Source organism: Ambystoma mexicanum, chromosome 3q (assembly GCF_040938575.1).
Source record: "Ambystoma mexicanum isolate Mex_15411 chromosome 3q, UKY_AmexF1_1, whole genome shotgun sequence".
Classification (NCBI taxonomy): Eukaryota; Metazoa; Chordata; class Amphibia; order Caudata; family Ambystomatidae; genus Ambystoma; species Ambystoma mexicanum.
In genome coordinates, this window is record NC_090926.1 from 1,069,018,017 (window position 1) to 1,069,044,294 (window position 26,278).

Sequence of the window (26,278 nt, forward strand, 5' to 3'; positions counted from 1 at the left end):
GTGATGTTATCAGTGGCAATGCTTTCTAAACCTTTTTAAAAATGTATGCTGGGCTGCAGGTTATTTAGTGAATTTATGAAGATATATGTGGCTCCTAGTGCCGTATCGGGGCTCAATACAGATCAGTGATCTTGCCATGGGAAATTAAGCTGGGCAGTGCTGATCAAGTAGTAATACATGTGGTGAGAAACAAGTCTAGTGGTGGCTAGCCTACAATCAGTTACCCGATATATTCACTAACCATGCCAGCGATTGTGTTGAAATGTGTTACGCAAGCTTAATTTAACTGTTGTATCCTGTTTGAGTGTGGGCTATTAGGTGGCACTTGCACAGTGCCATTTGCATGCCTGCACAGAAGCCGAAACTGTTGACCGTGCCAAAGCTTGTTATAAGATAGTCACGGTTGCAGTCTATGTCAAATGAAGCCAAATGCCTTCCAAGAACATGGGAGTGCTTCTTCCACCAGCTTCAGCGCCTTCCCTGCCTTGGCAGATGGCAAGTAAGGCTGACTTATGCGCGCAAGAGTCCGTTGCTCTCCCGGATACTGGCAGAGCACAATGGGCAGAAACTGGATATAGCAAAGGTACAAGTTTTGGACAGGTAGGGAATAGCAGTGCAGGTGTAAGATCCCCCCCCCCCCCCCATTAGCTCTTTGGGCTCAACCATCAACCAAGCAATTGAATTAATTCAGCATAACTGGTTCTGCCGGGGCTTCCTCAGGCTCTGCACCCACACCCATTACTGTCAACCTACCTATCCACGCCCCCAGTGCGGCGACACCACACCAGCGGTGCACACGTAATACAAGAAAAGATACATAGATAATAAGATGGTTGTGCGTCAGGTTACACAGGGGAATAATTTGATGGAATGGAATAGGTGGGTGGTGAAGAGACTGGTCAGTTGAGGGGAGACGGGGCACAGACCAGCAGGTAGCCGGGACGAAAGCGGATGGATGGATGGATGGATGGATGGATGGATGGATGGATGGATGGATGGATGGATGGATGGATGGATGGATGGATGGATGGATGGATGGATGGATGGATGGATGGATGGATGGATGGATGGATGGATGGATGGATGGATGGATGGATGGATGGATGGATGGATGGATGGATGGATGGATGGATGGATGGATGGATGGATGGATGGATGGATGGATGGATGGATGGATGGATGGATCGATCAGTTTGGGGGGGGCGGGGTGGAACGGAACAGAACTGTTGCTTTTCAGGCTCGTGGGCAGGTGCAGCGGAGTTCGGGTGGGATGCATGTGGAGGCTTGGCTTGAATTAGAGGCTGGCGAGTACCAAAGCCGAGGTTGCAGGCTAGGCTGACGGAGGAGTCGATTCCGAGTTGGTATTGGAGACTGGTGGTGGGTGCAAGAGAGAAGAGACAGGGTTTGGATTGAGACGAGAATGGGTAAGTATGAAAAGCTGGCAAGCACGCCGAACGGGTGTGATGGGTGCGTGCATGTGTGTGACGGCGCAGACATTGGGTTTGATTAGAGTCTGCTTCGTGCACGGGGCAGACACTGGGTTGGGATGCGTTTGGTGGTGTCAGTAACGGGGGCGCGCTGCTGGAGGGGGGGGGGGCACAAGTGGAGAAGTCACCTTTTCTGACGGGGAGGTCTCGCCTCGGTCCACGCCTCGGTCCACGCGCTGCGTCCGCACAGCTGGATCCTAGGTGCACCACTCAAGGTCCCAGATGCGCGCCACTCCTGTATTTGCACAGGTGCTAGCCAAGTATCGTGAGAGCTCCTAGCCTGGGGTGTGGACATTGCTTAATCCAGGACAAGGACATGTCCAAACCCGGGAGGTGCATCATGATTCCGCATCCATTCAGCCAGTGCTGGGTTTCACTCTGTGGGACTGCGGAGTGGTTTGTCGATCCGTGGAAATCCCGTATTTAAATAGACCCGCGCTTTAAGTATGCTCTACTCGTACAGCCGCAGCCTTTAATTCGTGGTCTTTAATCTGCACGTCCTGTATACTCCTCCAGGGCGGCCCCGTCAGCCCATGGTCCGCATCTACACAGCTGCACAGTAGTGTTGTCCGGATCTAGCAGCGCTTAGCGTGCCTCCTCCGATGGGTGCGTGGAACTGGCGGAGCTGCTGCGGGATGCCTCGCCACGCATGGGAAGCCCCTCACCTTGGATTCAGCAGACTGTACGATCTGGGATACCCGCGTCGTGGTGCCACCGATCCCGTCTCTTAGAAGCTTCTGCCTACGGGTTTAGGGGTACGGTGGGATTGTCGCACGCGTGCCTCAAGTTTATCCAGCGCTCATCGGGCTGCTAGTGTCCACGTCTCAGGAGGCGCCGCTTACGCCGCCTTTGGAGGTTCTCTTCGAAGTCTCCCACTTTCTCGCACTATTCCCTTTGGGAAACTCTTCCGGAGATGGTTTGACCCGGTGGGCGCCGTTTCAATGGGTATCGTTTGTAGGCGCTCTTCCTGACGTTCTTGACAGTTTCCAGCCACTGGGGCAGATGCTCTCTGTGCCAAGGGGGGAGGGGGGGGGATTCCCTGTACCCAGTAGTCTACCCTTGGCTGCAGGCAAACTCCGTATCGGTCTAAAAGGGATATCCCCGTCCCAGTCTCCGAAGGGCTCTCTGGGCCTCTCCCTGCCAGGGGGTCCCTCTCTCAGCCCTCGGAGGATTTCCCGACCTCTTAATTGTCAAGCAGCCTCTCCCTCTCTGGGCTCTCTGGGGCTGGGTCCCTTCTCCAGTTAGCTGCAGTGGAGGCCGGCCCAGGGCGTGGGTGAGGGAGGTGGGGGTGCCCCCGCCTTAGATCTCGTTTGATGTGGTCGAGGCTTAGTACTGCCCGGATGAGCCATCTCCCCCAGCAGTAACATGAGGAGGGCAGGGCAAGGCATGCTGATGTCAGGGAGAAGGGAGGGGGCGCCTGGCGTTCCACAAGACCCTCATTCATGGGGGCCCTGGGCTGGGGGTCTCATCAGGGGAGGCAGAGCCCTTTTGTGGGAAGGGCGATTTTCTCACCCCCCTAGTCTATAATTACACAATAATCTGCTTTCCTCATTTTGCCATTAACATTGCCCATTACCTGCAATTAAAACGCCTCTTTGAAGAAAGCACATCAGTGTTTGGGCTGACATAAGAGGGTACTCTGTACCCCACCCATTTGTGGCAGCATACTGCCAGAAACTCACTGGGTCTCAGTCCAAGACTCTTTAAGCAAATGTCCCCATCTCTCTGTAGGCTGCTACTTCCTAAAGCGCCTTGAACATTGCCCCCTCGGCACACACATCGGCTGGGCATCCCGAAACCTCGCTGCGCGAGGATCTTGCATCGGGAGAGGGAGGAACCCTGCAACATGGACTTACTGGGAGACCACTTGCAGCCCCGCCGCATGGGGCTCAAGAACGGCTAACAAAACAAAGCACGTTTATATTAACCCCATACACACACCGCGGAGAACACCTCTATGCTCACAAGCACTGCCACAACAGAAGACGGCTAAACCCACTGCCGACATGGCTACGTCACCATAAAACGGCGTGATGTGCTCTCTCAAAAACTTTGCTCCGTAACATTGAACAGAGGCAGTGTGCACACCCTATAACACAAATAAACATAGCTGTAAACAGTTGAATATAGCGCTTTTTACCTTGCACCACTGGTGTGAATATACATTATTACACAGAAAGAAAAACTGTTGCGTTCCTTAGTAGGATTGAACATGTCATTATATACATGCTGTGAATACAGGCCTCAGCAGCAGGTACGCAACACAGTGAGCTAGCTTTTCTGCAACCATACAAGAACAATGTTTATGTGGCGGACTAGTGACTTCCACCGATAATTGTAGGCAGGAGGTGCTGCAGAAAAGCCAAACGGGCTTTTTAATTATGCGAAAGAATGTTGTGAATTATTTGGCCTCTAGTGAGGCCCCCCTTGGCTTGAAGAAAGGCAGCCCTTATTCAAAAGGCTAGCCTCGAGGCCTTTGAAGCTGCTGGCCTACAAGGTGATGGCCGACCATGTTCAATGGCCAGTCCCTAGACAGCAGAATCTAAATGGTAGAGAATACGGACAAAGGAGCATAACCCCGCAGGCCATCTATTTCCCTCCGCTCTTCCTCGCCAAAGTCCTTTAGTAGTGCGCAGAGTCCGACCCAGAGACGGGCATTCACTCTTAGCCCCTTTCAGTAATTTGCCCCAGGAGTGTAGGGGGCAGGGGATTCTTGTTTAGCTTCGCTGGCATTTGGTACCTGGACCCCCCCCCCCCCTTTTTGAGTAAAGGCAGATGAAAGGGTTTACATTCATGCAGGACAAGGGTCAGAGAAAAATGCCCCAAGACAGCCTAGATTCAGAGCCATTAAAGGTGGATCCTGCACCGCATATTGTTCTCAGGCGCAAAGAGTGGGTGCCCTAGCCTTCCTTTAATGCTACGCTCTTACTCGCTCTTATTTCCCAGTCCCCAATCAATTCCATTTCTAGAGTCCAAAGGAGAATTTACAGAGTAGTTGTTCTCCCGGGTGTCCCTTTTTGGCTTAGGGGGCAATGGTTTCTAGTTATTCAAGCTCTGATGAAAGAGGGTGGGTATCCGGAAGTTAAGTCTAGACATGCGCAACATTCGTCTTGTGGCCTAGAAATCGAGATTGTAGCTTTCCAGAAAAGGGCTTAAACTGCAGTGGTAGCTAAGGATATATTCAATAATCCAGAAGGCTTTCTACTGGATTAGTCTGTGCATGGCATCGTTGTGTGTTGGTATTTCCACATCAAGTTGCATTCCCACGGCTACCATACATTTCTGATGCACATTTTTTTTCTTTAGAAATGTCCGATATAAAAATTGCAATGACCACTCTAAAGGGTCAATGGGCAGTAATTCAGGGGAGAAGTATTTGCCAGATAGATTCCGTAGTCTCTGGACTCCTCAGTAGTTTGGTGAATAATAGCATGGTGAGTCGCTCATGCCAAGACACGGAACTTGTCAGTGTCTTGGCATGGCCTTCAGAAAGTCCCTCCCACCCTCTTCTAGAATGCCTCGCATCTGCTAAAGTAGCCATTTTGACAGCACACACTTGAGGATGCACAACCCGAGAAACTACACCCCCCCCCCCCCCCGATCTTCCTTTCATGAGCACCATTTACAATCCCACACTGCCCACACTGACTTCACGCCCCAGGGCTTGCCTTTAAACCCAAAGCATCTCCAAGTTTCGTGAGTAGTAGGATATAATTATCAGAGTATCCTAGAATAGTTATAGGACTAAATGAATTATATTTGACAAAGCACCAAGCTAGCTGGGAAGCAACAGAGCGTTGTACAACAAGGAGAAAATAATCAGGTTAAAAAAAAACGAATACGAATTCCAAGATGGCGGCCAGCATGGAGTAGACGTGCCGAAAGCCTGATCTCCCGACGGGATTAAGGCATTCCACCACCCCGCCAGCCCCCGTGAGAGGCATCTAGACTGCTCCCAAGGGTGCAGTGGGCGAGACGGAGAGCATCGCCCCCCCCGTAGTGCACGCAGCTCGGCCTGGAATCCCACACCGTCTCAAAGTGAGGCAAAAGAGCGGGACCCAACACCGAACGTTGGAAGTGGGAGCCGAGCAGAGAAGGAGTGACTCGCCTGGCGTGGCGTGGGCCAAGAGGACATAGATTGGCAGCCCGAGGTTGAGGCACCGGGCGGAGCCCCGGGTGAGGGTGAGCAAGCAGACCACTCACCGTAAGGAGGAGAGAAGGAGGGCCCCACAGGGAGGCGAAGTGAGTGGCGGGGCCGCAGGCCACAGCCTGTACATGGACCCAAGTGCCTGCTGAGACAGAGGGGCGCTGCAGTCCCTTTGATCCATCGGGACCAGAGTCTGGCCCTGAGGGAAACCGTCGGAGGGAGAAAGGCACGGAAGAAAGCAGAAGAGACACGGCCTCCAGCCGGGACGAGAGGAGAAGCCGGGCGCAGTCTGGAGGCTCAGGCAGGAGCGAAAAACAGACGGTGAGCCGGGGACCTCACGGGACGGTGGCTGAAGTGGCAGGTGGGAGAGAGGACCTGGGGCTTCCCCTTCCCCACAGCAGCTGTTGGTGCCCATGCCCGCCCGGCCCCTGGTGGAGTGGGGGACCCTTTGGGGCCGCTTGGGGAGCTGAGGGAGAGGCACCGAACCCTGGGGCTCCCCAGCAGTACCCCTCTGCACTTGGCAACCAAGGCAATTGGCGGCCCCCCCAAAGGGACAACTGTCACAGGGGTACAAGAGAGGCAACCCCGGAATATTGGACCGCCACACCTGGAGCAGATACTATACCCGAAGGGGGCACATCACAGCGTAAGGAATAAAGACCCGTGAAGAAGGGCCGACACCCCGGATAAAGGTGGGAAGCGAGGCAGCACCGAGAAACCGCAGGCCCTTGGCGATCACGCAGGTCCCCTGTCAAGATACTCCAACAAAAGCTTGCAAAGGGGCTCCCAGAAAACGAAATTAACAAACCAATAAAGAAATTAGCAAAAGCCCACCACGCACAGGAGGGAGCTGGTAAGGCAATTCAGCCTCCGAGCCACATGCAGGGCACCCTCCTCTCCTTCTGGCCGACGCAGGAAGCAGGAGAAGGCACCAAGGGCAGCCAGGAAGGGGCAAGGGAGAGAGGGTCCCCAGAAGACTCGCAGGAATTGACCCTGGTCCCGAGACAGGACTTTCTGGGGGAACTACAAGCACTCCAAACCAACCTTGCCAAGACGTTTCAGGATCAATTCCAACTCATGCACTCAGACCTGAACTAAGCTTTAGGAGAGATCAAGCAGGAGATAAGACAACTGGGCTAAAGAACAGGTCTCCTGGAAAGGGGACTCCAGGAAACGGACAAGGAAACTACTGCTAACTGCAAAGCCATAGAACGCCTCAACGTGGCGTCCCAAAACCTGGAAATCCAGATGGAGGATACTGAAAACAGGTCCAGGAGGATCAACATAAGAGTGAAACTGCTGCCAGAAATGGTCCCGGACAAGGAGTTGAAGCAGGAAGTCCAGGAGGATCTTCTCTAAAATACTGGGGGAGACGACCCCGGAAAGAACTGAGCTAGACCGCATCCACAGAGTTGGCAAGTTGATCAAGGGGCCCACTTTGAAGCCAAGGGATGTGCTGGCCACGTTTTCCAGATACGCTCAGAAGGAAGCAGTCCTCCAGGCGGCAAGGAAGAGGGAACCAATTATGTACAAAGGCCAACAAATAGCGTTGTTTCAAGATCTGGCCAACAGCAAGCTGATAAAGAGAAGACATATTGGCCTGGTGCTGAAAATACTCAATGAACGCAGAATACGCTACAAATGGACATTCCCATTCGGCCTAGTGTTCGACTGGGAAGGTAACCAGAAACGCATAACGTCAGTACAAGAAGGGGGGCAATCTGCTGCAGATCGATTTAGAGGAAGGTTCCCCGGGAAACGGAGGGTAGATTACCAGCAGCAGACCATGGCCAAGACCGTGGGAATGGACAACAGAGGGGAACAAAAGGAGAAGGGGCCCGAGAGGAAACAGCCCGCCGCCGAAGGAGAGTGAAAAAGGACCCACTACAGGAACGGAGGCACAGGGGGAGCCCCAACTGAAACAAGCATGCTAGGGGTGGTGGACCTCTAAAGTTGACAGTGAAGCTGCGGTGGGGGGGGTGGTCTTAACATCTTGGGGTCAGAAAGGGCGATGAGGACCGGTGGGGGGAGAGGAAGGGAGCAGAGGGGGTCGAGAACCCAGACAGGTAGGGGAGCGACTTGGGGTGGGGAGGGAGCAGGGGCGACTCGAGGGGAGAGCAAAGGGGAGAGACAGGGGAAAAGAGGCACGGAGCAACTGCATGAAGAATATTCAAGTGGGTAACACATAACGTTAGAGGGCTCAATACTCCCCTCAAGAGGAAAAAACTAGAGCAATTCACGAGAAAAGAGGGCCCGGATGTCTTGGGGTTACAGGAAACACCTCCTACATAAGGACCAAGGGAGGCTAAAGTTGCAGGGGTTTGACCAAATTCTGCATGCTTCTGGGAGGAGCAAATTGGGGGGAGTGGCCCTAGCCATTAAAAACACAGTGGATTTTAGAGTCATCAAAACCATACGAGACAAGGAGGGTAGATATACTACAGGCAGGGGAATGCACCAGGGTCTCCCCTATACCATGGCAGCAGTGTACGCCCCAAACTCTGGCCAGGAGCAAATTCTGAGGCGCATTGTGGAGACTTTGGAAGAAAAAGCATGGGGTCAAAAAATCCTGATGGGGGACCTTATATAGCCTGGGATCGTGAGCAGGATAGAACGGGGGGACCCGGCAAGGGGTGGGAGCGCAGTGATGTCAGCAGAATTAAGGGACAGGGTCGGGAGGGCTGGGCTACGGAATGTATGGCGGGAGTTGAAGGGGGCTCAAGAGGGTTAAACTTTTCCATGGGTCACAATCAAGGATCGACTATGTGTGGGTCTCTGGGGGTCTGATGGGTCGGATTTGGGAAGTGAAGACGGGCCCCTTTGGAATAGCGTATCACAAGATTGTATCCATCCAAATGGATCTAGGACGAAAGGAAAGAGGAGTGTGGGGATGGAAATATCTGAAGATCTTACTTAGAGACCCGGTCATCAGAGAGGAAATGGAAGGGAAGATAAAGGGCTTCTTCGCGGATAACAAGAGAGGGGACACGAGGGAGGACATAAGATGGGACACCTTCAAGGCCACGCTCAGGGGAGATTTGATAGCAGCAAGGGCACAGAGGGAAAAGCACCTGAGGGAACTAGAAACAGAGCTGGAGGTGGCAGCAGAGGCGGCCGAGACAGAGGGCAGGCACAACCCCATCCAGGACCTCCATGAGGGAATCTAGAAGGGCTCTAAGGTAACTAGAAGTCCTCCGAACAAAAAAAGCAGAAGGGGCACTGCTCTCTGTTCGCCAAAAATATTACGCCAAGGCAAATAAGGCAGATGCACTGCTAGCACGACTAATGAGCGGGGCGAGGTCGAAAGACAAGATCACAGCCCTGAAAACGGGAACTAGGGAGTGGGTCACGGGGTCGGGGGACATCCAGGAAACACTGGCAGAGTTTTATGAATCCCTGTATGTATCACAGAACCCTCCGGCCCACCTACAGGAGGATTTTCTGGAAAAGGTGCAGATAAAAAAATAAATAAATAAACTAAAAATCGGGAGGGAGGCAAGGGAAACCCTCAACCGGGAGATCACAGAGGAAGAAGTGAGGAGGGTAATTGGTAAATTGCCATCAAATAAGGCCCCGGGCCCAGATGGTTACACGGCAGCCTTTTATAAAACGTTCGCAACAGCACTAATACCGCACCTCACATTTCTCTATAATACTTTCAGGTCCACAGACAGAATACCCCCCTCCCATGGAGGAGGCTAGACTTAGCCTCCTCCTTAAACATAATAAAGACACAGAGGAGAGAACATCTTACAGGCCTATAGCATTAATAAACATTGATGCTACGATTTATGCAAATATCATGGCAAATAGGTTAGAGGTCCTCCTCCTGAGCCTGATCCACCCGGATCAGGCGGGCTTCATAAGGGGCAGACAGACAGCGGACAACATTAGGAGGGTGGCCCACCTCGTGGAAAAGCCACAAAGGACGGACACTCCACCCTATTCTCCTGGCTCTTGACACAGAAAAGGCGTTTGACCGCGTGGAGTGGTCCTTTTTGTTCCAGGTTATGCAGGAAATGGGCCTGGGAGGGGAGTTTCTGACAATGGTTCAGGCCAATTACCAAACACCGTCAACAAGAGTGTCAGTGAACGGGCCAATGTCAAGACCCTTTAGGCTGAGCAGAGGCACGAAATAAGCATGCCCACTTTCCCCTATGCTCTAGCAATTTACCTGAAGCCACTCTTGCAGGCCGTAAGGGAAGCAGACGGGATGCAGGGTAACCAAAAGGTGGCAGCGTATGCCGATGACATGTTGTTGGCCCTGACAACACCGATAGACTCAATTGAAGCAAGCAGAGTCTTAATAGCAAAGTTCGGGATGGTCTCAGGCCTGAAAATTAACATCGGTAAATCTGAAATCCTAAACCTAACCCTAAAAGCAGAGGACCGAGACAAATTGAGGGCAGCCACTCCATTTGTATGGAGCCTGGGAGTGAGAATTATAGAAACCCCAGCGGGTTGGTATGCAGCCAACTATCCCCCGTTAATGAAAGATATCAAGAGGGACTTCCACGGCTGGAGGAATCTCCGTGGCTGGGACGACTAGCTCCAGTCAAAATGTCACACTCCCATGATTTTTATATCTCTTCCAGGCGATCCCTCAGGTGGCACCAACAAGCTTCTTCAGGGAGCTAAAGGTACTAACTAACGAGTTCTTATGGGGGGGAAGAGAGCGAGGATCAGTAGACACCTATTGATGGCACCCAGATGGGAGGGAGGGAGGGCTGGCGCTACCGGACTTCCAACAGTACTACGAGGCCGCGCGGTTAATAGTGATCAGAGAATGGCTTCAGGAAGGGGAGAGCATGCAAGATAAACAATGGGTTACAATGGACAGAGCAGTGGCGCATCCTGGGCTGGCTGAGGTCCTGTGGTTGCCGAAACAACACAGGCCAAAGCACTTATACGAGTGCACAATCACCAAACTGGTGGCGGATAACTGGGACAGACTGGTGGGGACCAAGGGGATAACAACCTTTCCATCCCCTTTCACGCCCATATTCAATGGGGACTTCACACCTGGGCTAGAAAAAGGGGCATTTAAACAGTGGCAGGACGGAGGGTATAGTAAACTGGGCGATATGTTTAGAGGGGAGGGAATACTCTTGTTCGAGGACTGTAAAAGGGAATTTGTGGTGCAGGAAGGGGAAAGGCTCAGATATGCGCAAATAAGGCACTGAACCCTGGAATCAAGGTGGCAGCGATTAGGGACACAACACAGTTTGAAAAGTTCCTCCTATCCAACGACGGGTCCAAGGGGCCAATATCCAACTTATATAGGATATTGGATGACGCCAACGCCAGGCAACAATGGCTGTATATGCAGAGAGGGGAGTACGTTTTGGGGAGGGAAATAAGTAGGGAGGAATGGGAGAGACAATGTAGGAAGATCCCCAAATTAGCAAGAGCCTCTCAGCAGCAAAAAACATGGTACAAGATCTTAATCAGCTGGCACTATACACCAGCCCGTCTTCATGAGATTTATCTGGGAACTTCAGGGTCCTACTGGAGGGACTGTGGGATGGAGGGCACGGCAGAACATATATGGTGGAAAAGCCCAAAAAAGAAAAAAAAAGAAAATAAAAATGGAGCCATTCTAGAGGGAGGTGCAGAGGGCCCAGGATCAGGCTTATGGGCCAGGGGGTAATGTGCCGCCGGAACAGACTGTTGGGAATTGGAGGGGGTATTTCAGGGGGGAATCTCAGGAAAAGGCGAGGGTAGTCTTAACGCTTGCGGCTATGACAATAATAGCACAGAGCTGGAAAAGCTCTGAGGTGCCCATGATGCAGGACTGGCTGCGGAAAATATGCGAAATAATAGCCCTTGAATGGGCCACGTATGCCATAAATAACGAGGTGCACAACTTTGCAAAGGACTGGGGAGAAACATTGGCTTTCCTCAAGGACGATTATTGGGTCGTGTGGGGCCCCCAAAGCCTAAAACCTTTGGATCTCCAATGAACCATGACGACGGGTCCATGACAAGAATGGGCCAAGGATAGCGTTGGAGTCGGCTCCGGGAGGCATAGGGGGGAGGGGCAGTTGGGGAATGGTTCAACATGTTGTAATTTCAATAAAGAGATTTATAAAAACACAAAAAAAACGAATACAATTAGAAGAATAGAATGCTATTGGTACAGTAAGAAGGATGTGAAACAAGGGGAGACAGATGGTGCAGGAAATACACAGGCTATGGAGAGAAAGCCACTTTGTTCATGGAGATACTGCAGATTATCTGAACATCTTCAGCCTTTTTTTCTGAATTGCCTTTGCAGCTTTTGGACATGCATAGGGGTCTTCCCGTTTAACTTGAGCATACAGCAGAGGTTTTCAAGTCAACCTATTTGTATGAAGCATTTGTGTCAGCTATCAAGAGTGAATACCATCCATGGCCACTTAGATGATGGATTCAACTTGAAATGAGTAGTTTGTCAGTATGCAAGACTTCAGGTTTTGATCCAGGTTCCCAGTCTCTGAATCCAGGATTCACAGGCCTCTTTTGAGGAATTCATGAGGGTGTCATTATCGAGACATTTGCATCACTGCCACATGGATGTACCCCAACGTTTATTTCAGTAGACAGGGTGGGTGTTGCTCATTACAAAGTGTTCTGCCAGCTAGGACTGACTCACCACTGAGTGTACAGACAAAGGTCATGTGTGTGCACAATTTGTGGGACTCTGGAGAACTTGGCTTCAGCTACCAAAGTGAGAATAGGCCTTTTTTATCCTCATCACTTAAGGAATGAGATGATGAAGACAGACAATGAGGTAAAGATTGGTAATCTCCACATTTCTTAAATGGAATCCTCCTTCCCGGTTAATGTTGAGCTTGGTCATCGTCAGGCAGTCTATGGGGCACAACATATACTTTTATATCCAGCTGCCCTATAGAGAAGGTGAAACCTAAGATTCACCGACTTTGGGAACATTCTTTTGCCAATAACTTGACTGGTTTGACATATCTGTATGAAATGTTACTAAGATGTTTTCTGGCCCGGGATCCCGCAAAACGGGAAGATTTGGAGTAAATTTATCAACATATTTAAAAGTATAAAAAGGCAGAAACTTTTTTGAATTGGTTTTCCTACAGAGAAAAGGTACATTCATTGAACAGGTGCACACCCTAAGCTGATAGCCGATTGGATATAAATGTGAAACGAGGGCGGCACAAAGCAGTGCTGATTTGCCTTTTGTTGGTTTGGTGCCAATCCACCCATTAGTTATTTTTTATTTGGTGGAGAACAGGTCACCAATATCTTTTATATATCTTACATGATGCACTGATTGCTAGGCCATTAGGATGTTCACAAATAAATATCTCAATTTAAAGTCAAAGTTCAGTGGGACCTCGTGTTTGCTATAAGGCTCAGGGCTCCACAAGGCCAGGTTTACTTTTTTGATTAATCCTCGTATGCCATAACCTTCCCACAGCAAAATGCTCCAGGCGGTTAAAGGAGCTTATAGTGGCCACATAGATCAACTATGTCAGGTATGAGGCAAGCACCTTGAAACCAGTCTCATTATGGTTATATATATTTATTCATAGTATCTTTAAAAAATAGTTTAATATTAATTTATATATAAAATCTAATGCAAAAACAATATATCCATATACATTAATACATACACACACACACACACACACACTGACAAAATGGACATCTGACCAGGGGGTGATAGCGTAAGCTTTTTGGATTTTAATTAACATAACATGGTGCCGGTAATTCTATTTCTAAAAGGCTGGTCAGCTTAATTAGACCCTCCCTTTCATAAATGCTCCATGCCAAAATTACTGCACACCTGTCCTTACTGTAACCAGTCTTCTGATATATATTGCCCCAACTCTTCAGTGTCACAGAGCAGGTTCAGAGGTCACATGTGCATTCCTGACAGCTGCTGGGACACACAGTCTCTGCAGGCAGAGAAGGCTCTTTAATCTTCTGCACCTCTGATCTGAATGATAACAAAAAAAAAATGTATGCCTTAGACGGCCTGGCGGCATCTTTAAATACGGGCCATGCCTGGCAGGGCCTGGGCAAAGTGGCAACATGTCATGGCTGTCATCAGTGTGTGCTACTTCCCAGAGACACCATTAATGTAATAAGTGATGACATCTGTGCACATATGGTCTGCGCAAAAGGAGAGTCAGTTAAAACCACATAGCATTGATCCCTTGCTGAGTTTCAAGGATTTTGTTATGTTAAACCATTACCTTAACATCGCTTCAAATATATTTTATTCAATTAAATTTCAAGGGGTTTTGGTGCCTTAAATTCTTTCCTTTTAATTCTCTATTTAAAAAAATCTCTGTTCACTGGTTAGTGATCGAAAGACTCAAATTCGAGTTAGGTGAATCCAGAAGGGAGAAAGACCTTTCCTTCATGATCTAGGGACCAGAAGAGATCCTTGCTGGAAGAACTAGATAGCTTTTCAGGTGCTGTGGTTCAGAGATCTAGGACAACCACGTCCAATCAACTCAATACACATAGCTGTATAGTCCCGCTGAAAAGATGAAGTGACAGCAGTCTTTATTTAAGGCGTTTGTCATGCCCACTCCTGGTGCAACTCTGTTTCTAGCGACACCAGTCTTGACACATAGTGACCCATGCGACAAGGCCACCGTCTGCCTCTTGCTGAAATTGACCCAGTGTTTCTTCTTGGGGCCCCATTAGGTTTTTAGACTGATTTACTATTACTTGGTGCAGCTATATTTAGCGTCTGCGTGATTCAGAATCATCCATACCCTTCAGTTATTCCCCATTTTGGAGAGCCATTAGATTTCATTTGGTAAATGCTGCAATACCTCATTGAGAAATGCTTTTGCACAGAGGCATCCCCTCCACACAAAAGTAGGTGGGATTGAAGGGTTGCTGCCAACAAAAAAAGACCTCTATTTTTATGGCAGTAAACATACTTCTCCCCCGACTTACCCACAGAGGTGGTGAAGTGTGCCTTTGTAAGAAGGAGAGCCAAACTTAAGGCGAAGCCTAGAATCACCAGGTCATCGCTTACATTCACAGAGCAAATGCCCCCCAGTGACAGTTCCTGCTTATCATCCACTTGCACAGAGTACTTGGGGCCCCATTTTATGGAATCGGGCGCAGGAATGGCACAAGGGCGGCACGTTGAGAAGGACCCTTTGTGGGCTGTGGCGCATAATTATTTTTGCACGCCACGCGTACTCATGGATTTAAAGATGCATTACTAGCCGTTGCGCAAGTAAAAACAATCTGCGCAAATAACGCCTACAACACTTCCCCCAAGCACACCATAAAGCAAGAAAAAGGACAAACAGCTCACGCCTCCGTGCCACCCCTGGCCTACCATCCAGTACCCCTGTGAGAAGGCGCACCTCACCTTGCAAGCCCAGGCTGCACCCCAGCAAAAACGTGTGCCCTCACTTGCAAGCACAGGATGCATCCTCTAGAATGGGCACCCCCCACAGGCAGCCCACTCCAGACTGCACACCACCTCCACAGCCCCCCTCACCTGTGACCCCCCCCAGGCAGCCACCTCACCTGTGACATCCCCGCCCCAGGCAGTCCACTCCAGACTGGACACCACCCCCCCAAACCCCCTCACCTGCGACCCCCCTCCCGAGGCAGCCCAGTCAAGACTGGACACCCCCCACAGGCAGCCGCCTCCAGACTGGGCACCACCCCTCTACGCCCCCTCACCTGTGACAACCCCCACAGGCAGCCCACTCCAGACTGCACTCCCCCTTACAGGCAGCCCACTCCAGTTTGGACACCCCCCACAGGCTGCACCATCCAGACTGGACAACCCCCAAAGGCAAGCCCCTCCAGAATGGGTACAACCCCCCAGCCCCACTCACCTGTGACAACCCCCCCAGGCATCCCCCTCCAGACTGGGCACCCCCACACAGACTGCACCCTCCAGACTGGACACCACCCACCAGGCCCCCTCACCTGCGACACCCCCCCCCCCACAGGCAGCTCCTTAACAGTCTCCCACAATACCAGTGCAATGCATGTCTGTGACTCACCTGAACTTCTGTGGTCTGACAGCACCATGAAGTGCAACACCAACAAGTACTTCCCAAATACGGCCAACTGGAAGCACCAGAACGTCCATCCAGGAGTGTAGCATCTGCTCACACACTCTTCCAGGCCTTAATCAGCCACCCCATACACAAGTGACAAGTGAATGCAAATCCATGTGCATGTTGCCCATGGCACATTGCCAAGGCATCAAAGCACAGTAACTTAATGTGTGCCCACGACAGACGCAAACCTACCAAAAGATGTGACAAGATACACAGACAATGGCCAGGCATGTCACAGCCTGAGCATCAGTGACCTGGGTGGAATGGGTGGCAAAATATCTGTCAGGGAACAATCTCATGACAGGGCCATGCATGGGTGATGGAAGAGCAGTCAGAGAGAGCATGAGTCACAGAGACTGGAGAATTGTGCAGCAACTCGGAAGAGCAAATATGGCCCACAACTGCATTCCAGTGGTAGAGGTTGAGAGACACATGAGAGAAGGCAGTGTGCGACTGCACATGCTGTGGGCATGTCTGCATGACATGGGTTTGACACAGCAATGGCAAATAAACGTGCTATTAACGTGACCATGGAACTCCTCCACAGTGAGCCCACCTCCCTCCACCACAACCACACTGATGCCAAACACACAGTGATGCTGCACAGGTAAATGCAAATGAAAACAGATGGACCCACCCCCACATGTCAGGCACATGTGCATCCTACCATCCGCAACAACACAAGCATGCACGCCACAAGACACATGACTTGCAATGGCGAGATGCACAGGCTGAAAATAGAACTATCAAATAGGCCGACACACAAATGAACTGCATGAGGCGTGGAATGTAACAAACAGAATGATGTACTGGACATAAAGATGTACAAAAATAAATAGGGAATAAAGCACAAAAGTAGCCCTGGGGAAATATGAAACAAAAAAATATTCTAAGCCTTAACTATATACAATAAAAATTGTGAAGGAATGTCTTCTAAGTCTGGGGAACAGAATAAATAAACAGAAACCTACACCTAAATAACTATTTACAAAGGCAGCAGGCTAGTCCTCCTCTCCAATCTCACTGAGCCTTTCCACCAGAGCTGAGTTGAGCGCCATGTCCTCACCCCTCAGGTGGGCCTTCGTTGTTGCCTGGAGGGCTTGCAGATTCTCCAGCATTTGTGTCTCTATCACTCGGGCGTTCCTGCAAGTGGCCTCCAGGATCCCGCCTCCTTGCCCGACGCAGCTCAATTTCAGCCCTGGCCATCACTACCCTGGCTTACTGAGCCCGCTGCCTCTCTGCCCTATTTTGCTCTTCATACCCTCAGAACACATCCTGTCCCTCAGGTCCACGTGTGCCTCCTGCCTCACACTTCGCACCTGCCTCCTTTCGGTGGCATGCCTTGAAACAAATAGCCTCCTCCTGGTTGTCACCTGCTGCCTCAGTGCCTGCTATGTGGGTACACCCTCCGAGCTGATGACGATACCCAGGGGCGTACGGCACCTGCACTGCTCATGGGTGCCTACTGTCCCACCATTGCGGGTGCCCCTGTCGGTGCCTGGGTAGGCACAGTGACCACCTCACCTCAGCTGATGTGCCTTGGACTACCAACTTGGGCAGGGATGTAGTCTCCACCAGACGGGGCATTGTAGGTCGGACTGATGCACTGGGGGCCCTTGTGGTATCTGGTCCAGAAGGCACCTCGGAGGATGACTGGCGCACAGAATAGGAAGACAAGAAGTTGGTCGCAGCAGTGAACATCTCATGAGGACACCACGGAACAGGCATGTTGCAAGCCAGCCGATGAGGCGTTATAGTTCACTGTGATGATGTGCAAGCAGACACAGTAGCCTGCACATCACCACAAATGACAGCTGTCCACCTCGTCAACCCGGTTAGCAGGGGTAGCACATGATTCCAGATGGCAACACCAGATGGTAAGGGGGTGTCGGTCTGGGTGGATACATTAGCCGACACCGGGTGATGGGTCTGGGTAGAGGCATCATGGTAGGCGCATACTGCTGCATCCATTTGGCCCTGGGACTAGATTTTGCACAGGCCCCTCCACGGTGGCCTGCACAGCCTCATGCCCCTGGGATAGGACTGCAGTAGGCACGCCCACCTCAACACCACCAACTCCGTCAACCTGGATGACTCTGGGGCACCTTCCGCCATGGATCGCCTCAGCGTGCATCGCCTGTCCCCACCGCTTCTGAGGAGTACCCTCCCACCTTCACGGACTCATCCCCAGCAGCCAGGCCCGATGTCATCAGTGCTGCAACAACCACAACGCTCCCAGAAGATAAGCCATCACGGGGGGTGTCTGGGGCCTGCGCCTCTGCCTGGTGGAGACATACCTGCAGTCATGCTCCACAGTACTGCTTCCGCCCTCTTCATCAGATGCAAAAGGAGACACAGAACAGAAACATCAGTGTACTGCACCAAATTGGGTGTGGCAACACCAACATTCACATGAACATGACTTGTCAAGGAAACAACCTCAACACGCACATACAAGGACATGCAATCCACATCCATGCAGCCACCTGCCAAGCTACTTGCCACTGTCACAACCAATGAATTGCGTATGCTATACAGACATGCATCATTTGCACATGTGAGCATGCCATGGCAACAAGCACATACACATATCATGCACACACATCAACTGAGAGGCCCCAAGCAGTGCGACAACCAATTACATCAGCACATGGACTGTAGAGTATTGCACCACATGGCTACTCACCAGTCGACTCCAGACGTTCTCGTAACCTGCAGACCTGGGTGTGCAGCGCCGGGTAGAACTTATCCAGGACCCGCACATTGTTAGTCAACATTCGGCACCTGCGTGCACGCTGCACTTCTGAGGGGGCACCGGCCTGGCCATGGCGCAGGGCCTTGCCGTGGGTTCAAGACTTCAGGTCCTCCAAGCGCTTGTGCATTGTCTTGAAGGTGGGGGTTGCCACCCCCTCCGCGTTGATGGCATCCATTATCCCGTCCCAGATCTGCCGACGTCCTTCCTTGCCGCGTTGCATCACAGGGTGGAAGAGGGCATCATAATGCTTCAGGACCTTCTCCACCATGATGTCAACTTCCCTGGTGGAGAAGTTGACAGCCCTCTGCCTCGCAGCCATAGGGTTGCCACTATGGTCAGAGGACGATGGTGCCGACATGGCAACCCCCAAGGAAAGCGTGGGTGGGCAAGGTGGTCCTGGAGCTGGGCTGTGGAGCGGTGGTGGTGGAATGGCGCGGTAGGAGTCCAATGAAGGAGCGGAGGTGGTCACAGGGCCAAAGACAGGAGCTGGGCAGCAGGCACTCCAAACGCAGTGCAGGTGGGCAGCAGGTACACACACTGCACAGGCAGCAGCAGATCGCTACGTCGGAGGCAGCACAGGGCAGTAGGAGGCAGGTAAAATGGCACAGAGGCAGGAGCGTGGGTCTTACGTCTCTCGTAATGTAGGCAGCCAGAAACAGAGTGAAGGGACTTTGCCCTTTTGCCCATAAAAAATTAGCATGGACACGCAAAATCAGAGGAAAGGCCCTCAGCGCGTTACTTGCGTGCAGGCATTCAGAACGCCATATTCGGGGGATACATTAGCATGTGTAGAAGCAACTCAGGATATACGTGCAAAGGGGAGGAGACGGACGAGTAGAGTACTGCGTACTTTGGGGTGCCCCCGTGTATCGCATACCACTATTCTTACCTATCTGGTAGATTTCCATGGTACACGTATGCATTTTGTGTGTTTCTGGGTGCCACTGCGTATCGTGTACCGCTTTTTTCTTTTTTTAGGAAGCTATCCTGGCATCGCGTACGCATCTATTCTTTTGTTTGGGGTGCCTGTGCATTACGCAAACCGTATTTTTGACACCTGGGGTACATTTGAGCCTTGCTGGACCACAGAACTAAGTCTTCCATCATGTAGACTGCCCCCTCACTCAATTTGCCCAGGACAATTGCTTGGTATGCCTTCCATTTTCCCTTACACGAGGAACATGAGTGGAAAGGCCCCAAGAGGGAAAGGGGGCAGACGTGGCCGGGGTCAGGGATGTCCTGCAAAAGCAGATGCCCAAGCCACAAGGGTTCAGAGTCGTGCTGCAGAAGCAGCTGCCAAAGCCCCAAGGGTTCCGGGATGCTGTGCGGAAGCCGCTGCTCCAGCCCAAAAGGGTAAGGGACGTGCTGCGGAAGCAGCTCCACCAGCTCAAGGGGGTAATGCCATTCCCCAGGCCACTTGTGGTCCAGCATCTGGACCCCAGAGTGGTCCCAGCCACACAGGGGTGGCAGCAAAACCTTGTGGCAAGAAGGCAATGCCTGCACAGCAGGAACAGGCTCAACCCCATGACACGGTACAGTACACTGACACGTTGAGCAAGAAGAACTTCCATGATGACGAATTCAAGATTCTGAGGGACTACGTGCCCATTCACCACCATGACATGTGCCACCAACCGGCGAGCACACATACACCTGCTCATCATATGGTGCATTGGCAGCATGTCCATGTCACGGATGACATCAACACCGTAGGGTTTGAGAAGCGCTCTGCTTCACAGGTAGTGAAGCGCTGGAATGACCTCAACCATCGCAACAAGTCCAAGCTGGTTGCCAACCTAGCCTCCGCTCTGGCAACTGGAGGGGGGGGTGACCGGAGGAGGAGGAGCTGACCGAGCATGAAGAGGCTATGAGCCAATTAATTCTACTGGAGCAGGTTCAAGGCGTGAGAGGCCTGGAAAATTACGAGGACACGTCCGGTGAGTGACCAAGATTGTGCGTCCTGAGTACATGAAGTGAAGCATCACCAAGATGTAGAATTGTGGTGCACATCTAGCTGCATTTGAATGCCTGTCCTGGGTGAACCATGTTGTGGTGTACTGACTCCTGTCCAGAGTACACAAGAGTGGATACAAACCATGTGTTGTACATCAGTTGAACATAGCCGTGCGACAGTACTCATCCCCCCCTAGCATACCCCCACAACATCTGCAACATGATACCACAACGTGCACTCTCGATAGCTGCGTCCTTGATGTCAGTGACTCTGCTCTGCTAAACATGTGCTTGTGTCCGAAATACGAGTTACACTTCATGCCCTACAGGGTAGAGAATCTCTTTTCACACATGTACGTCAATGCTACATAGAACATACAAGATGACAACCAACATGCCTTACGGCGTGCCCTGAGTGAGTGTGCATATGTCTAGACTGTGCACATCCCCACTGCCACAATGGCAAGGACTCCTGAGGCAAATTGTTGTGAGGCCTGATCCCTGTTACCCACCCACACTCAGCCCACACTCCATGGGTCCATGCCCCTCTCCCTCTTGTGGGTCACTGTACCTTGTTCCTATCTACAACTCCATTGACTACTCCCTCCACTTCACGGATCTTGCCTAGGTGGTACTCTTACATCCATACATCAACTGGGACTGTTGCCTTTTTCACACACTTACGACATGTTCCCATTGTGTACAGTCCCTGTACCAGGTCAACACTGTGGTGGCATGTGATGGATGCGAACTTGGATGTGGGTATGTGCGTCTGCCTGTTTCCATGTGATGTAATTGCATGTAGCCAAATGGCCATGGCCATGGCCATTTCACTGGTATTAGTCAACAGTTAGCTGTGCCATGGGCCATAATGTGTTTCTTAACAACCCTGTTTGTTGGCAATGTGTCCACTGGCAGCATGGCCCTGAACAGGGAATGTTGTTGCCATTCTGCATATACCATGCTCAGGTGGCTTGTTGTCCATAGTGTGTGGATGCTGAATTTCTTATCTTATGGTGACATGCCCTGCATTTTGTTGCATGACAGCAATGTGATACACATGCTTACTGTAGACACGCTCCACATGTCTTTCTGTCCATGTGCAGGTGAGGAGGCACCAGATGCAGAGGAGGAGGAGGAAGAAGAAGAAGAGTCTGTAGTGCTTCAGTCTACCAGTGGAGGACATGGCGTGGCAGACCGTAAGAATCCACTGGTGCTACAGACAATTCAGACTCTTTGGACTCAAGTAGCGCTGATGGTGAACCGGGTGTGCAGTCCTCAATGCTGATGGAGGTGAGTGCACCAATGGGTAGAGCAGTTGGGGCATGGGAGTCTGCTGGGGGTCAGATGCCTTCACAAGGCCAGTCAGTGGTGTCACGCCAGTCTGTGGTGGTTACTGATGCAAGGTCACACTCATGTATTGGTTTCTGGTCCTGGGGCAGTTGTCCAAGGGAGGGTTACAGTCCTGCAGCCAGAGACTTGGGCATCATAGCAAGGGCCATGCTGCCTTGGATCAGGCAGGCGTGGGCTGGGCACACATGGGGGGGGGCGTGGGCAGACAGTGTGGGAGCAGCAGATGTTGCACACTGACAGAGTGCTGCCTATGAGAGTTTTGGCTGAGTGCATGGATAGGGTGGCCAGTTCCATGATCCCACCCAGCAACACAGATGGAGAAACAGCTTACATATCATGCGGTTCACATGCCGCTCCCACAGGCTATGCATGGAGGCCAAGATCAGGGGCCAACGGGCAAATCTGCAGTGTCTGCAGGCATCCCTACTTGCAGAGGGTCAGGCACACAGAGAAGCCGTGAGGCATGAGTTGTTGGCCCAGCAGAAGACTGTTCCGCCAGGAGATGTTCTCATTGAGACAGACAATCACGGAGGAACTCTGTGCAACCCATGAGGTTGTGAATAGTGACATCCAAGCCCTCAGTCTGCTGGTGCATCAGTGTCACACATGGTGGCTGCCACTGAGGACCAGGCCAGGGCACTGTGAGGTGAGCCTCCAGCACCACTTTCACCTTCCGATTCAACGCAGGATGGTGGTGCCAGCAGAGACATGCCTTCTGGCCCACTGTAGCCGTGTGCCCATGGAGGGGAATCTTGAGTTCAAGGTCTTGGAGACGGAGCGTTTTTGGAATTCTCACGGAGCAATTCTTTGAACTTTTTTCTGCTCGGCTTCTCGTGCCTGCAGTGCCGTGTATCCACCCGGAGGACGTCTTACTCTGCAACACCTCCCTGCCTGGACACAAGAAACCGACAAAGGTGACAGTTATTAAGTACGTTGTGCACTCTCACACAGCGGTTACGTTGTGCCTACTGATCAGCAAACGTAGTGCCTGCGTGTCTCACAGCCTCTTCCCCCAGTAGTTTACTAAATTGTTTTTACTTTTCTTTTTGTTTTTTTAAAAAGGTATCCCTTTTCATTTTGGCTCCGCCCCCCAGCAGGCATGACTGGTTTGTCTACATTACCCCACGTCATAGCGCACCCGCGCGCGCACTCGGCAAGTACTACAAGTACTGTTTGCGGGTCGCGGTTCTAGGTATTATTATTTTATTTTAAAGCCAACTTTTATTTCTTTAATTTTTACCATTTGATTTTCGCATTTGGAGTTTAACTGAATGTTCCCTTACACCCGGACTACCAGTATGCCACCAATTCTGGAGACCCGATTAAAACTGATGGAGCCGGGACGTGAGAATGCCATGAGAAAAGCTCTTCTCCAACCCCGACTCACAAGCTTATTATCAAGTGTTGGGCGTATCACCACCTAGCGCTCACACTCAGTCTCCGATGACATTCGATTGTGTCCAAGGGAGGGGACAATGTCTGAGGTTGAGGGAAACGTTGGTCACCCTATCCCCACGGTCCAAATTGACTCCATGGGATCCTGCGCGGCAGTTCAGCCGTCTGGCCCCATAATCCCTGACCCCACGCATACAGCAGCTTCTGACATCTCATCTCGAGAAATTAGTTTGCATGGTGCCCCTACTGATAACATGCTAATAGCAGCTTGTTCTGTAGGGGACCTATGACCTGTTGTAGCTCTCTTCCCAGGGGACACCATGCCACAACCCGTTCTATGCTCTGTCCTGGCCCAACAAAAATTGAGACAAGCCTATACCCATTTGACCATGATTGGAGAAATAGAGGAGGAGGATATCGAATTTATGAACCTCTCTAATCGAACTGATGAGTGCTCTGAAGAAGTCTTATATGTGTGCTCGAATACTGGTGATTTACTCCAACTAGAACAAGGTATTAATAGCCACTTTGGCACAAATGGCAAAACTTTGTCACCAGTGTTGTCTCACAGCGATACACCAGCAGTAGAACCTGTGATATCTGCTGTAACAGGCTTGAACCCTCCTCTCCCATCAATTGAGGAAGCAGTTTCATTCATAGCGCCCACCCCGAGGCCACCATGTTTTGATCAGGGTGCTCGAGTATCTGATTTCTTCTTGAACCCTGTTCACAGGGAGAGATATTCCTTTCCAGAGGCCCCAGCTTTGAATAACACGTTAGCAGCTATGAACACAGCTTTGCTAGCCGTGGCAAAATTATATGAAGGGCTGGATTTAAAGGTCTCTAAACAGACCGTTTGTCTTGAACAATTGCTTTCATTATATATTCAAAACTTAAAACACGACCCAATCCATCTCCTCAAACTCATGAATAGCTGAGCCCTAAACTTACACAAGCAGTTTACACGCAAACGTGTGACATTAATTCTCTCACTCTTGCTGGGCTGCTGCCTACACAATCTAACACGCCTAGTGTACCGGCGTCAGCCCAATTCAATATTATAACAGAAGAATCTAATCTCACTGCCATTACCTCTAAGGACACAGTGACCGCTGCTGTGACAAATTCAGCTGGTCCTGCGGCTGCACCTGTGCCCGTGGCTGTTACTAACCTTAAGAAAAATCAGCTTCTGATACTTTGGCCTCAAAAAACATGTTTGAGGTCTTTAGCACAACCTCTGCAAAATCTAGCACGTCACGGCCAAGCAAAAAGAGGAAAGTGCAACCCGTCAAATCTAAATTACCTGCCCCGAAACCAACAGTGGGGAAAAAACGGAAAAACCTCGTGGACTCCCCAATGGATCAGACGCATATTTCTACATCAGATCCTGGTCTACAGATTCCAGAGGCAATTCCAACGGCTGTGGCGGTAGTGCCGCATAAGCCATTGGATGATCTAGTGCAGATGGTCGAATGCAGCAAAGAACAGCGAGTCCCTCAGTTAAAAGCCCAGAATTATCTTCCTCGATGTCTTCTGTAGTCACTGCAGAAGCTCTGGCCGAGTCCCTGAACCAAACCTTCATTGCTCAGAGAGCCCCCATCTTGGTGGCGATTCAGACCCAGCTACAGAAATCCATCGATTCATACATGAAGCTTTTACCAAATAAGTCCTCACAGATGAGAAGGTAGGAACAGTGTGATATTCCGCACTCAATAATCTTGGGTGGTCAGGCCAAGGTTCAAGGTCTACAATATGACAACCTGCAAGTCTCACAATCACATGGCCACTCAGCTCAAAGTTCAGTGGCCACTGATGCTCCCACAAAAGATGATTGTCTTACAAGTAACTTGCAGGACGAAATTTTGAGGCTTATCTGACACGAAATTCCAGTACCAATTTACAGACAAAGCATGTCCATCCACTTCAGGCTTCCGCTCCTGCCTCTGCTTCTAACCTGGCCCCAGTTTCCCCACAAGATCTACGGGAAGAAATCAAAGCCTCTATTGAAGCCTTTATTCACCAGTGAAATGAGACATCTACAGAAACTGACAGAAAAAGGGTTTCCCCTCACTTAAGCCACTATTGCAGGGGCCTCAAGCAACTGTTGCCACTTATCAAGACAGGAGGGCTTGTTCCCCAACAAGGTTACCGATCCTGCCAAGAGATTGATTTGCTCAGACTAAGGCAAAACAAGAGCTATCTCATCATCGTTTCATAATCAAATGTCGAGATACACCATTTAAGTCCTATGATCTGAATCGGTCCAGTGTTCTTAACATCTGTGCAGAAATTCCTGCTCTATCAGCCATTTCATCATTGGATATTGATCAAATCGAGTTTATAAATCACACTGATCTGTCAGTAGCACGTTTGTATATTCGATCATCATTGGTAGCTGAGACCCTGTGGCAGGCCCGAATGGCGTTATTTGACTTAGGGTTTAGTCTAACACAAGAATCTCTGCCCGATCCCACCACACTACAGGACCATATGTCACGTATATTCACATCAGCTTGTAATACTGCCTCCTACCAAGAACTAACGGATCAGACCAGGTCTGCAAAACTATGCCATGATGTCATAGTCTTGAGTATGATTTCTTGGAACACACGAGGGCACAACCACCTCAATTCTATAACAGTTGGGGATTTGGTTGACATTGATGTTGTTGCCCTCCAGGAAACCTGGCTCGTTCTGCCACCGATTTGGGACTCACAAACTATACTGTTTACACCAGCAGAAAAAGGTGTCCTTGGTAGACCCAAAGGTGGGCTCTTGGTAGGAGTAAAAAAGAACTGTGGCCTGGAATCGACCATTTGTAAGTCTCCCTCCTTATCATTCCAAGTGGTAAAACTATTTAACATCCATCAAAAAAATAGCTATTGTCAATGTTTATTGGTGTATTAACACATTGAAATCAGAAGTTTTTTTCAAGCAATTTGTAGAAATATTAGATGCATTGGCCCTCGAGGTTGGTCTAACATATATTCTAATATTGGGCGATCTTAACTTGCATCTTATTTCAAAGGGGGACTCTGCTCTAACAGGAGATGAAATTAAATGGTCTTCAATTATGGCTGAGCGCAACTTCCTGATGTTAAATGGAAATGTGGGAGCG

At 50.6% G+C, this 26,278-nt stretch overlaps 1 protein-coding gene across 2 annotated transcripts in view; it reads right to left on the bottom strand.

Annotated features, from left to right (window-relative positions):
* NOTUM (notum, palmitoleoyl-protein carboxylesterase) overlaps positions 1 to 26,278 on the bottom strand; it is a 179,306-nt gene that overhangs the window by 138,217 nt on the left and 14,811 nt on the right. Inside the window, exon 1 of one of the 2 annotated variants that reach the window (XM_069655310.1) lies at positions 1,616 to 2,758. The exons of the other annotated variant lie outside the window; for it this stretch is intronic. The gene's annotated coding sequence lies outside the window, so the exon portion shown is untranslated. Of the gene's footprint in view, positions 1 to 1,615; positions 2,759 to 26,278 lie in introns of those variants that run through there. 2 annotated transcript variants of the gene reach the window in all.